This window comes from Bufo bufo, chromosome 1, assembly GCF_905171765.1.
Source record: "Bufo bufo chromosome 1, aBufBuf1.1, whole genome shotgun sequence".
Classification (NCBI taxonomy): Eukaryota; Metazoa; Chordata; class Amphibia; order Anura; family Bufonidae; genus Bufo; species Bufo bufo.
Genome location: NC_053389.1, coordinates 219,239,562 through 219,254,814, shown reverse-complemented (window position 1 = coordinate 219,254,814; position 15,253 = coordinate 219,239,562). Strand labels below are relative to the sequence as shown.

At 46.8% G+C, this 15,253-nt stretch overlaps 1 long non-coding RNA gene across 1 annotated transcript; it reads left to right on the top strand.

Moving 5' to 3' along the window:
- Positions 1–3,486: 3,486 nt before the first annotated feature.
- On the top strand, positions 3,487–4,691 carry LOC120986928. The gene is made up of 3 exons (XR_005775847.1): positions 3,487–3,661; positions 3,756–3,825; positions 4,404–4,691. It is a non-coding gene; the product is annotated as an uncharacterized LOC120986928 (long non-coding RNA).
- Positions 4,692–15,253: the final 10,562 nt, after the last annotated feature.

Sequence of the window (15,253 nt, the reverse complement as noted above, 5' to 3'; positions counted from 1 at the left end):
CACAGGGTCACACAGGACTTCTGACATCACCTCTACCTGATACCGTACCTCTCTTCCAACAAGAAAAATGTTATAAGTATTCTAATCTGTTCCTGGGAAAGCTGGATGACAACCAGACTGACTACCATAATAGGTCCATCAGGGGTTGTCATCCAGCGTCCCTGACAATTATGTTTAACTGTGAAGTGATACAGTATATACAGTATAAGGTATAGGATACAGTAGATTTTCTACTAAAAGGGTTATCCAGGATTTTTATATTAGTGACCTAGCTTTAAGAAAGGTCATCAAGATGAGATTGGCGGGGTCTGACTTGCGGGACCTCCGCCGACCAGCTGAAGAAGCCACAGTGCTCACTGAACCTGCAGTGAGCGTTGCGGCCTCCTCACAGCTCGCAAAGCACAGTGCCGTCCATTTTTTAGCGGCTGTGCCTAGTATCGCAGCTCGGCCTCATTCACTTGAATGGGACTGAGCGGCGCCTAGGTCATGTGATCGATGAACGGGACATCACTGGTCTAAGAAAAGGCCCAGGCGCTCATGGAACATTGTGGCCTCTTCAAGCAGCTGATCAGTAGGGGACCCGGGTGTCAGATCCCGCGCCAATCTGATACTGATTACTTATTCTGAGATTAGGCCATTAAAGGGGTTACCCAACCCTTATATCTCCCCATCGTGCGGATCAAAACATCCAGCGACTGGGGGAGGGGGGAATAACGAATAGCAGGCTGCAGCGGGAACGAGCCTGCCTAGCATCGCCGATGCAGCAGTGGACGCGCGGGCATCAGAAGCGACGCGGGGGAACGGGATAAGTACAATCTGTGTAAGGAGCCCAGGCATTTAGGGGGCATTATAGGGGTTGGATAACCCCTTTAATATCAAATTCCTGGATATCCCCTCAATAAGGAGCCTGGGAAAGCTGGGGGACAAATATTATAGACACTGATACAGTTGGGACAGATTTAGTAAAGTGATTGTGCCTAGTCCTTATCATAAAATGTGTCAAAATGGGAATCGATTCTGGCGTGAAATGCCGTGTCAAGTTGTAGATACTGTATGTATTCGTTACGACAAGCTTTACCCTTTCAGTTTTCCAGCTTGACAATGGAGTAGAAAGGAGCATGGCTTAAGATGTGACTAGACGTGCCAAAGTACCGTAAATAGTTAGTGTAAAGGTATACACAAGCGCCCAGCCAGGTATCCAATCCATCATCCAGCCCGAGCCACGGTAATACACGTATCAAGTGCGCCACACCAGAAAATGACAATGCTTTTGTCCTTGGAGTAGGCTTTTGTGTTAAATTTATGATGCATTTACGCCATTTGTAGGGTGGTTAACACCATGCCCAGGTGACTTTTTGAAGAAACCTCTATAGTAAATAAGGTAAGACTTTAGACTGAAAAATCCATTGATATTCCATGTGACAAATGTAATAAATGGTGTGCAACATTTAGTAAATTTTTCCCAAAAAAAGACTAAACGTCACCCATGACAGACATTACAAAACACGAGAGAGCCAAAAGTTCCATATTAATACGTAACCCCTTAAAGGGGTTGTGTTACTTCAACAAATGGCATTTATCATGTACAGAAAGTTAATACAAGGCACGTACTAATGTATTGGGATTGTCCATCTTGCCTCCTTTGCTGGCTGGATTCATTTTCCCATCACATTATTACACTGCACGCTTTACTAACTTTCCTACATGATAAATGCCATTTGCTGACGTGAGAGAATCCCTTTAAATGTACACATCTATCATTTTAAACAGGATTAGTAAATCTGGCCCCTTGACTGATATTCCGTGGAGAACGCTATGCGGTGTGCTGAGCAGTAGGGGGTGCCAGTGACACCGCTTGTCTCCCTGCCATATGTTGTGTTTGCAGAAGGGGTGTTGGTCACTTATCACTATGAACAAAGGTCATTTATGAACTGTACAAATGAGGCGACTACTCCACCCATCACAGGGTGCTCACCCACATGACGCTCCCATCAGCAGCTTGTCATTATCCCTATAAAGTGCTCATAGTTTGTGAGCTGAATAGTGCACACACCTCCTCGTCATTATACCCTCATGTGGCATTTTGCAGTGAGATTTCCCCCCTCCACATCATTATTCGGTTACCCTGATCTCCTGCAGATGGTGACCATTTACAGTGCCCAAAGGAGTTGTCACCCAGCTTTCCACAATGAATGGTTATGTAGAGTTACAGGTTCTTCTTCCTCTTCCTGTGCTTCTGTGTTCACTGTAATTCTGGCATTTTAGTCATGAACCAGGAGTCTCAGGATGAACAGCACTATAGTCCCCCACCCCCCCACAGACACATAGTGGAAGATGTAGAGGAGGAATTCAGGGAAGACACAATGAGACCAATACCGATGGGGCTGATGTGTGTGGGGGGTCCTAAGGATGCAATGCAAAATCTACTTACCGTGTGCTATCTATAATAACAGTGTTCTCTCATGTGGCAGAGGGACACCCTCAGACAGGGGGTAGCTAAAGGCTCATGGGCCCTGGTGCAAGAGGTCAGCTTGGGGCCCCGCTTCTCTCAGTGCTTTGTGGCCAGGGGCAGGGAAGCACATAGCCTTCATGTTGCCGGAGGCAAAAAATTAAACGCTCCTCCACCCTTGCCAAATTCTTGACCTAACCCCTTCCCTCCAGCCCGAGGTGTAACTTGTCCAGCATGCACTTTCTATAATACCGGTGTTTTCTTATGCAGCACAAGGGTCTTTGGGCCCCCTCAGGCTCATGGGCCCGGTAGCGACTGCTACCTCTGCACCCCCCATAGCTACGCCCCTGCCTTCAGACTAGGGTTGCCACCTTTCCCAACAAAAAATAACGGACAAGTTAAGCCACACCCAAAGGGGGTGTGGTCGTGGGGGGCGTGGTTTAACATGGGATGTTAAGTCACTATGACATCATGTGACTCTCAGTATTAATAATTACCCCATTATTGCCTCTCAGTAAGGGCACATCCACACGACCGTGTGTAATCTTTTCCGATTTGCGGTCCGCAAATAACAGAACCGTGTGTCCGCATTTTGCAGACAAATGACTTCCGTATGTCCTCCGTTTTTTACAGTCCGCAAAAAACGGAAGAAAAAAAAAAGAGAGAGAAAAAAAGAATTATTTAGGCCTTCAAAAATACGGAAACGGATCCGCAAAAAAGGGACGACATACGGAAAACATTCCGTATGTCATCCGCAATTTTGCGGATCCATTGACTTGAATGGTGCTGCGGACCGATCTGTACGGACAATAGTAGAACATGCTTCATATTTTTGCGGAATAGAAATGCGGACACACGGATGCGGACAACATACTGAATATTGTCCGCGCAATTTTATTCACCCATAGGAATGAATGGGTCCACTTCATATTCCACAAAATGCGGAACGGATGCAGATCGGACGCGGAAAAAATAATACGGTCGTGTGAATGTACCCTAATATTAATGCCCCCATTAGCTCCCACCATAATTAAAGGGGTTGTCCAGGTTTGAACCCCTCAATATTAAAAGCCCAGACAACCCCTTTAATAGTGCCCCCAGTAATAGTAATGCCCCATCAGTGCCTCCCAGTGTTAATAATGCCCACATTAGTGCTCCCACTAATATTATTGCCCTAATTAGTGCCCTCCTGAATTAATAATGCCCCCATTAGTGCCCCTCAGTAATATTAATACCCCCGTTAGCTCCCCCAGAATTAATAATGGCCCCCATTAGCTTCCCCCGGAATTAATAATGCCCCTATTAGCACCCCCCAGAATTAATAGTGCCCCCATTAGGGCCCCCAGAATTAATAGTGCCCCCATTAGGGACCCCCAGTAATATTAATGCCCTTATTAATGCCCCCAAGTAATAGTAATGCCCCCATTAGTGCTCCCAAAATTAATAATGCCCCCTTCTCTGCTTGTGCATTTGATCCACCTTTGTGAGCCCTCCAGCATGATGACGACTCGCAGGTCCTGTCCTCAGCTTCCAGTGAGCAGCGAGTGTTCACCGTGGCGCAAGAAAATAAATGAGGTGAGTTCCCCCCCCCCCCCTTAACACAAGTGGGGGGAGGGGGCGGGAGTTAAAGGCTGTACTAATGAGAGCTCCACAATGGAAGCTAGTCAATATAGGAAAATACTGGCAATTAATATTGCCGGTACAAAAAAATTACCGACAACGGCAGGGGCACTAAAATACGGGCTTGGCCGGTGAGGTGGCAACCCTACCTTAGATACCAGAGCCACCCAGGTGCAACTGCTACCTGTGTACCCCTACAGCTATGTCTCTGACAGACTTCTTTGCTCTCCTCAGGAAATTTTTGTCAGGGCCCAAGCCCTATATCAGCAACCTCTGGCATTCCAGATGTTCTGAAACTACAACTCCCAGAATGCTCCATTCATTTCTATGGGAGTTGTGAGAACAGCCGAGCATGTTTGCATGCTGGGAGTTGTAGTTTCACAGCATCTGGAGTGGCAAAGGTGGCTGATCCCTGCACTATATAATCAATCAAGTCTAATAGGCTTTGAATCAAAGAAATAGACCTTAGTGGCAAGTTATTGGCTCCAAAGGCAGCTCCATTATTTTCTTTCTCCTGGACCTTTGGGGCCCACTATGGTATCAGTGCCTGGGCCCACCAGAGGATCCTCTGGTATTTTGGCGGACCAGTCTGACCTTGCAGTTAAGGGCTGTTTCAGATGAGCATGTGCCGTCTGAAAATCACGCTCCATGTGTGAGCGGGATCCTCTGTTCTGGACACTGCTCGTCTTGCAGGGTCGCACAGCATTATAATAATGTATAATGCTATGTGCCTCTCTCTGTGTAACCTTCCTTCTGCAGTATCATACTGACGTAAAGCTGTCACTACGATTCTGTAGCAATAAGGTCATGCAGAGACACGCAGCATTAGTCTACATTCACACGTCAGTATTTTTCGATATCCCGATTTTCGGTCTGTTTTTTGCGGATCCGTTGTTCCTGAAAATGTTTCCGTATGTCATCCGTTTTTTGCGGATCCGCAAAAAACGGAAACATGTATAAATTTCAATAAGCAAGTAAAGTTGTTTGGATTTCTTTGAAAAAAAAAATAAAAAAAATTAAAATGTAATTTCCAGGAACGGAATCCGCATAAAACGGATGACATACGTAATGACATCCGAATGTCTTCCGTTTTTTGCGGATCCATTGACTTTGTATTGTACCAGGATCCGAATTTTGCGGAAAAGAATAGGACATGTTTTATATTTAAACGGACATGCGGAACGGACCAACGGAAACGGACAGCACACATTGTGCTGTCTGATTTTTTCCAGGACCCATTGAAAATGAATGGGCCCAGATCTGGTCCAGATCTTTTCCGCAAAAAACGGAACAGATCAGGAAAGAAAAAACAGATGTGTGAATGGACCCTTATAGATCAGTATAATACTGTGCACCCCTGAAAAATGAGCTGTGTCCAGAATGGAGGGTCGTGGTCGCACACGGAGTTCCAGACTGCACACGAAAGAGGCCTGAGACTACTACCTCTGTACCCCCTACAGCTACACTACACCCCTGACTGTTACCTCTTCACTCCCTATAGCTGCACCTCTGACTGCTACCTCTTCACTCCCTATAACTACACTACACCCCTGACTGTTACCTCTTCACTCCCTATAACTACACTACACCCCTGACTGCTACCTCTTTACTCCCTATAACTACACCCCAGACTGCTACCTCTTCACTCCTCAAAACTACACTACACCCCTGACTGCTACATCTTCACTTCCCATAACTAAACTACACCCCTGACTGCTACCTCTTCGCTCCCCATATCTACACTACAGCCCTTACTGCTACCCCTTCACTCCCCATAACTACACTACACCCCTGACTGCTACCTCTTCACTCCCCAAAACTACACTACACCCCTGATTGCTACATCTTCACTCCCCATAACTACACTAAACCCCTAACTGCTACCTCTTAACTCCCTATAACTACACTACACCCCTGACTGCTACCTCTTCACTTCCCATAACTACACTACACCCCTGACTGCTACCTCTTAACTCCCTATAACTACACTACACCCCGGACTGCTACCTCTTCACTCCCCATAACTACACTACACCCCTGACTGCTACCTCTTCACTCCCCATAACTACACTACACCCCTGACTGCTACCTCTTCACTCCCCAAAACTACACTACACCCCTGACTGCTACATCTTCACTCCCCATAACTACACTAAACCCCTAACTGCTACCTCTTAACTCCCTATAACTACACTACACCCCTGACTGCTACCTCTTCACTCCCTATAGCTACACTACACCCCTGACTGCTACATCTTCACTCCCCATAACTACACTAAACCCCTAACTGCTACCTCTTAACTCCCTATAACTACACTACACCCCTGACTGCTACCTCTTAACTCCCTATAACTACACTACACCCCTGACTGCTACCTCTTCACTACCCATAACTACACTACACCCCTGACTGCTACCTTTTCACTCCCCAAAACTACACTACACTACACCCCTGACTGCTACCTCTTCACTCCCCAAAACTACACTACACCCCTGACTGCTACATCTTCACTCCCCATATCTACACTACACCCCTGACTGCTACCTCTTCACTCCCTATAACTACACTACACCCCTAACTGTTACCTCTTCACTCCCCATAACAACACTACACCCCTGACTTCTACCTCTTCACTCTCCATAACTACACTACACCCCTGACTGCTACCTCTTCACTGCCTATAACTAGACTACACCCCTGACTGCTACATCTGCACCGCCTACAGCTGCACTACACCCCTGACTGCTACCCCAACACCCCCTACAGCTATACTACACCCCTTACTGCTACCTCTACACTTCCTATTCCTCACTGCTACTTTTGAACCCAGTAGTTAGACCACTGACTACTACCACTGCATCAGCTATAGCTACACACTTGTCAGGTTTATTGTACGATATGAAGCAGGAAAAAACTGTGCAAAATGCAGTAAATCTTGACATGTAACAGAATGCACAACAATATAACAGTCTTTTTATATACCGTATTGGTATTCCTGATAACTATTGTCACAAGCTTGGATAACTGAGTTATTACATACTTGCCAACATAGTGGTTGGTAAATTTAGGACATATAAGCCCCCGGAAATCCCAAATCCACCCTGGAATGCTTATATAGCATATGGACGGTGCTCAGTCCATTTTTGGCCTAGGGCAAATTTCCCAGTGGGCCAATGCCCAGCGAGGCCACCCAATCCCTGCTCTTGGCCGCCATCTGGATAAATTATGATCTGATGCTCTCAATAGTAATAAATGCTAGGAGCATTAGGTAACTATGGACCTGGTCAACGGCCATAGGTGGCTTCCTGAATTCCACTGTATCTCCATCCTCAAGATAGAGATATAGTTGAATAATGTAGTGGAGGCGACGTTTTTTTGTACTGCGTTGTGGTATATGCTTCTGCTGGGGCGGTGTTTTGTGCTGCGCTCTGGTATTGCTGTCCCTGCCTGCTTCTGTTGTCCCTGCCTACTTGTGTTTCCCCGCCTTCTCTGCCCTCTTTTAAGTTTTTTCCAGTCTGCCTCTGCTCTGCACTACCTTTAGCTACACCCCTGACCAGGGGCGGACACAGACAGCAGAGGACCCCTGTGCAAAGTATGTACCTGGGCCCCCACCCCCCCCCCCCCAAAAAAAACAACCCCATACAGATATACATATATACGTGCAAAATAAAAAAAAATCTTGATAATATGGGTCAATATGTTTATATATTTTTTTCATACTAGGTCACGCCTCTAACTCCTCCCAAGGCCAGCACATAGTAGTAACGCCCACACTATGCCCCCTTCACAGCACTTATGCCCAGATATGTGCCCCCTTTCACAGTAGTTATATCAAGATATGTGCCGCTCACAGTAGTTATGCCCAGATACGTGCCCCTTCACAGTAGCTATGCCCAGATATGTGCCCCTCACAGTAGTTATACCAGATATGTGCCCCTTCACAGTAGCTATGCCAGATATGTGCCCCTCACAGTAGCTATGCCAGATATGTGCCCCTCACAGTAGTTATACCAGATATGTGCCCCTTCACAGTAGCTATGCCAGATATGTGCCCCTCACAGTAGCTATGTCAGATATGTGCCCCTCACAGTAGTTATACCAGATATGTGCCCCTCACAGTAGCTATACCAGATATGTGTCCCTCACAGTAGTTATACCAGATATGTGCCCCTCACAGTAGTTATACCAGATATGTGCCCCTTCACAGTAGCTATGCCAGATATGTGCCCCTCACAGTAGTTATACCAGATATGTGCCCCTCACAGTAGTTATACCAGATATGTGCCCCTCACAGTAGTTATACCAGATATGTGCCCCTTCACAGTAGCTATGCCCAGATATGTGCCCCTCACAGTAGTTATACCAGATATGTGCCCCTTCACAGTAGCTATGACCAGATATGTGTCCCTCACAGTAGTTATACCAGATATGTGCCCCCTCACAGTAGTTATACCAGATATGTGCCCCTTCACAGTAGCTATGCCAGATATGTGCCCCTCACAGTAGTTATGACAAGATATGTGCCCCTTCACAGTAGCTATGCCAGATATGTGCCCCTTCACAGTAGCTATGCCCAGATATGTGCCTCTCACAGTACTTATATCCAGATATCTGCCCCTTCACAGCAGTTATGCCCAGATATGTGCCCCTTCACAGTAGCTTTGACCAGATATGTGCCCCTTCACAGTACTTATATCTAGATATGTGCCCCCTAGGGGTGGAAACAGAAAGCAGAGGGCCTGCCCCCCCTTCCCCTAGCCCCCCCCCCCCCTGCAACCACACATACAGAAATAAACATAGGACATAGGCAAAGATTAATACATAGTGACGTGTGACAACAGAAGGCACACCAGATTGTCAGCTCCTCCCGATCCTTCAGGGGGAGGAAGGGGTGATCAAGGGCATCAAAGATGGTGGAGACCGTTCAAATCCTGTGGTCCATATTAATGCCCCCTTAATGCCCTCACACAATAATTATTGCCTATTTGTGCCAGCACACAGTAGTAATATCCACATTGTGCCCTGTCACAGTAGTTATGCCAGATATGTGCCCCTCACAGTACTATGCCCTGATATGTGCCCCCTCACACAGACCCATTGAAATGAATGGGTCTGGATTCAGTCTGGATGATATGCATTTGCTGCACACATCGCATCCAGTAGGAAAATTCGCTATTGAAAGAGGATTTAGGCCTCTTTCACACTTGCGTTGTTGGGATCCGGCATGCACTTCCGTTGCCGGAGGTGCCCGCCGGATCCGGAAAAACGCAAGTGTACTGAAAGCATTTGAAGACGGAACCTTCTTCCAAATGCTTTCAGTGTCACTATGGCACCCAGGACACTATTAAAGTCCTGGTTGCCATAGTAGGAGCGGGGAGCAGGGGAGCGGTATACTTACAGTCCGTGCGGCTCCCGGGGCGCTCCAGAATGACGTCAGAGCGCCCCATGCGCATGGATGACGTGATCCATGCGATCACGTGATCCATGCGCTTGGGGCGCCCTGACGTCACTCTGGAGCGCCCGGGGAGCCGCACGGACGGTAAGTATGCTGCTCCCCCGCTCCCCGCTACACTTTACCATGGCTGTCAGGACTTTAGCGTCCCGGCAGCCATGGTAACCATTCAGAAAAAGCTAAATGTCGGCTCCGACAATGCGCCGAAACGACGTTTAGCTTAAGGCCGGATCCGGATCAATGCCTTCCAATGGGCATTAATTCCGGATCCGGCCTTGCGGCAAGTGTTCCGGATTTTTGGCCGGAGCAAAAAGCGCAGCATGCTGCGGTATTTTCTCCGGCCAACAAACGTTCCGTTCCGGAACTGAAGACATCCTGATGCATCCTGAACGGATTTCTCTCCATTCAGAATGCATTAGGATAATCCTGATCAGGATTCTTCCGGCATAGAGCCCCGACGACGGAACTCTATGCCGGAAGACAATAACACAAGTGTGAAAGAGCCCTTAATCTGACATCACACGTGGATGGACACCGGTGCATGCCATCTGCCGACACCAGACAAAGCAACCATGCCACGCTCAGCAGGTATCGTACGTGGACCCTTCTGATTTGATAATTGTTGGGTGTCGGAAATGTTTTTGCTCTTTCTCCATGTCTGATCAGAAGAACCTGAGGGGGTCATTTATTATCCCGAAATACGCCTATATTTCAAGTGCAGTCGCCGCAATCTGCGACTTTGCCCCGCTCACGCCATGTCTAAATGAGTTGACATGGAAGGGGAGGGGCGACAGGCCCGTCTCATTCACCATTTTCTACGCCTGGTTTAGGGGTAGAAAATTATCTACATCTAGAACTGGGACATCTATAACATGTAGAACTGGCGGAGGATCTGCCAAAGTTATGAAGAGGCCGGCGCCTCTCCATAACTTCAGCGGAAGCATCGCCAGATATAGGGGTTATTAAGATCGGGGTCTAAAACGCTGGTCTTAATAAATGACCCCCTGAGTGTCTGAGCAACACTTTTAACCAATTTACACGACACGAACCATATGCATTTTGTGATCTGCAAATTACGGATGACGTCCATGTGCCATCTACCTTTTTTTTGCAGACCCATTAACGAGCCTGCATGTTGGGGACCAGTATAGGACATGTCACATTATATATCCTTTGGGGAACAGACATAAGGATGCAGAAAACAAATGACTTCTATGTGCTTTCCATATCCGTATGTCCGTTCTGCACAAAACAGAAAATGTGACACGTCCTATACTTCTCTACAAAATGCGGACTGCAGACCCATTTAAGTCAATGGATCTGCAAAAATATGCGGATCGCACATGGACCACATCCATATCTTGCCGATCCACGGACCGCAAAATACATGAGTGTGGGCCAGGGCCAGTCACAAGAGGGATAGAGGGGGACAGGGGTGATGGGTGGAGTAATAAAAATAACATACCAGGTGTCAAGTTGAGTGTCTGGCAGGGACAGTGGGCACAGGGGCCACCTGCAGTCCTCACTCACTTTCTCCTGAGTTGCTGGTTTGCTGCAGGCCTCACACATTAAGCACCAACTCTGATGTGCTGAAAAGCTAGGAGAGGTCCAGATGTGGGTGAAGCTACCGATGGGGGCTACCACCATCACTAGATGGGAGTGGAGCTACCATCATCACTAGACGGGGCGGAGCTACCGCCATCACTAGACGGGGGCGGAGCTACCGTCATCACTAGATGGGGGAGGAGCTACCGCCTTCACTAGACGGGGGCGGGGCTACCGTCATCACTAGACGGGGGCGGAGCTACCGACACAGTGAAGTGGCTCAGCACAGGCCTGCCACAGGAGGCAGGGCGATCACAGATACAGCTCAGGACGGGCTGCCCAGGCCCTGCTGCTCAGAGCTGTGGACGGCACAGCACGTCCTCAGACTCAAGACAGTGAGCCGGAGTTTGCCAGGGGGGCCCCTTCTACATGCTGGATGGAGTTATGAATGGTGAGGAGGGAGCGGGCGGCTCTCTGCTTCACCATTAGAATAATCAGCTGTCTGTGCGTCCTGTGGAGGGCCCCCTCCCACGCTGGGCCCCTGTGCAGCTGAACCGGCTGCACAGGCGGTATATCCGCCCCTGCCCCTGACTCCTACCTCTGCACCCCCATAGCAACCCCACCCCATCTACTAACTCTGCACTTCCTTTAGATACACCCCTGACTGCTACCGCTGCACCCCTATAGCTTCCCCCATCTACTAACTCTGCACTTCCTTTAGATACACCCCTGACTTCTACCGCTGCACCCCTATAGCTTCCCCCATCTACTAACTCTGCACTTCCTTTAGATACACCCCTGACTGCTACCGCTGCACCCCTATAGCTACCCCCCAACTACTTACTCTGCACTTCTTTTAGATACACCCCTGACTGCTACCGCTGCACCCTTATAGCTATCCCCCCAACTACTTACTCTGCACTTCTTTTAGATACACCCCTGACTGCTACCGCTGCACCCCTATAGCTACCCCCCAACTACTTACTCTGCACTTCTTTTAGATACACCCCTGACTGCTACCGCTGCACCCCTATAGCTACCCCCCAACTACTTACTCTGCACTTCTTTTAGATACACCCCTGACTGCTACCTCTGCACCTCTATAGCTAGTCCCCCCAACTACTTACTCTGCACTACCTTTAGCTACACCCCTGACTGCTACCTCTGCACCTCCATAGCAACCCCACCCCATCTACTAACTCTGCACTTCCTTTAGATACACCCCTGACTGTTACCGCTGCACCCCTATAGCTTCCCCCATCTACTAACTCTGCACTTCCTTTAGATACACCCCTGACTGCTACCGCTGCACCCCTATAGCTATCCCCCCAACTACTTACTCTGCACTTCTTTTAGATACACCCATGACTGCTACCGCTGCACCCCTATAGCTACCCCCCAACTACTTACTCTGCACTTCTTTTAGATACACCCATGACTGCTACCTCTGCACCTATATAGCTAGTCCCCCCAACTACTTACTCTGCACTTCCTTTAGATACACCCATGACTGCTACCGCTGCACCCCTATAGCTACCCCCCAACTACTTACTCTGCACTTCTTTTAGATACACCCATGACTGCTACCTCTGCACCTATATAGCTAGTCCCCCCAACTACTTACTCTGCACTTCTTTTAGATACACCCCTGACTGCTACCGCTGCACCCCACTCCTGACATTTTATTAACTGGTCACCATTATGATTCCATTTTACTGATTTTCTGCCCATAGAATACAATGATGAATCAATCCGCCGACTGTTCTCTATGGGTTATTGAATGCGAAACAGAATCTCGTCACCTTAAAAGAGATGGCAGACCTGAGATCTTGCAGTTGATTGGCTGTCTGTGGATGAAATTTTACGCAGTTTGATTGGACGATGAGTTTCTTGATGAAACGTCATGAATAGATGGCATTCATGCGCACCACACTCAGAGCGGCTAACCCCAGTGAAAATTAAGCCGATGGAAGCAGAAGTTCAGCTAAAAACTGTGAAATCATCGTTTGGGGCACGGCTGGACATCTGGGGAAATTGCACAAGATTTGCAATTCAATGGAATAAGAAGCAATCAAGACACGTTTCAGAAAGTAAAATTGGAGCTAAATCCTGAGCGGATGAAGAAGAAGCGGTGTTTAGTGAAAATCGTCTCTTCTGCCTGAGCGAGCAGCAAATTATGAGGAGAGATGAGAGTCCTGCAGCCATTATGTGCACTCGCCTGCTCGCTGCTCACTGTGTACAGTATATGAAAGTGAATGAGCACAGAGACTAAAAACATGGCTTCTCATTGTGAGGAAACAGCCGCAGCCTAGGGAAAGCCATGATGAAACTCAGTATTACTGCAACGGTACTCTCTAGATTCCCATGTGGGAGTTTTGTCCTCTGCGGTACCAGATCTGCACATACAGTGCCTAGCAAAAGTATTCACCTCCCTTGACTTTTTCGTATTTTGTTACATTACAGCCTTAAATTCAATGTTTTGTTAATCTGAATGTTATGTGATGGATCAGAACACAATAGTCTAAGTTGGTGAAGTGAAATGAGAAAAATATATAAATAAAACTATATAATAGAAATAGAAAACAGAAAATTGGCATGTGTGTATGTATTCACCCCCTTTGTTAGGAAGCCCATAAAAAGCTCTGGTGCAACCAATTACCTTCAGAAGTCACATAATTAGTGAAATGATGTCCACCTGTGTGCAATCTAAGTGTCACATGATCTGTCATTACATATACACACCTTTTTTGAAAGCCCCCAGAGGCTGCAACACCTAAGCAAGAGGCATCACTAACCAAACACTGCCATGAAGACCAAGGAACTCTCCAAACAAGTAAGGGACAATGTTGTTGAGAAGTACAAGTCAGGGTTAGGTTATAAAAAAAATATCCAAATCTTTGATGATCCCCAGGAGCACCATCAAATCTATCATAACCAAATGGAAAGAACATGGCACAACAGCAAACCTGCCAAGAGACGGCCGCCCACTAAAACTCACGGACCGGGCAAGGAGAGGCAGCACAGAGACCTAAGGTAACCCTGGAGGAGCAGCAGAGTTCCACAGCAGAGACTGGAGTATCCGTACATAGGACGACGCTCCATAGAGTTGGGCTTTATGGCAGAGTGGCCAGAAGAAAGCCATTACTTTCAGCTAAAAACAATAAGGCATGTTGTGAGTTTACAAAAGGGCATGTGGGAAACTCCCAAAATGTATGGAGGAACGTGCTCTGGTCTAATGAGACAAAAATTTAACTTTTCGGCCATCAATGAAAATGCTATGTCTGGCGCAAACCCAACACATCACATCACCCAAAGAACACCATCCCCACAGTGAAACATGGTGGCGGCATAAAAAAATACCAAATTTACCAAAAATTTTGAAAAATTGACAATTTAAAAAATTTATATTTCTCTGCTTTTGAACCAGATAGTGATACCTCCTAAAACAGTTACTACTTTACATTTCCCATATGTCTACTTCGTGTTTGGATCATTTTATAACTTACATTTTCTTTTTTTGGGATGTTAGAAGGCTTAGAAGTTTACAAGCAAATCTTAAAATTCTTAAGGACCAGTTCAGGTATGAAGTCACTTTGTGAGGCTTACATAATAGACCACTACACCCCTCAAGGTATTCAACACTGATTTTACAAACTTTGTTAACTCTTTAGGTGTTTCACAAGAATTAAAGGAAAATGTAGATGAAATTTCAGAATTTCACTTTTTTGGCAGATTTTCCATTTTAATCCATATTTTTTCGCTAACAAGGCAAGGGTTAACAGCCAAACAAAACTCAATATTTATTACCCTGATTCTGTAGTTAACAGAAACACCCCATATGTGGTAATCTGCTGTACGGGCACCCGGCAAGGCGCAGAAAGAAAGGAATGCCATATGGTTTTTGGAAGGCAGATTTCACTGGGATAATTTTAATTTGCCATGTCACATTTGATGACCCCCTGATGCACTCCTAGAGTAGAAACTCCAAAAAGTGACCCCATTTTAGAAACTACGGGATAACGTGGCAGTTTTTTTGGTACTATTTTACGGTACATATGATTTTATATTACACTTTTTGTGAGGCAAGTTAACAAAAAATAAAGTTTTGGTACTGTTTATATTTTTTGTTTTTTTCAGTGTTCATCTGCCAGGTTAGATTATTTGCTATTTTTATAGAGCAGGTTGT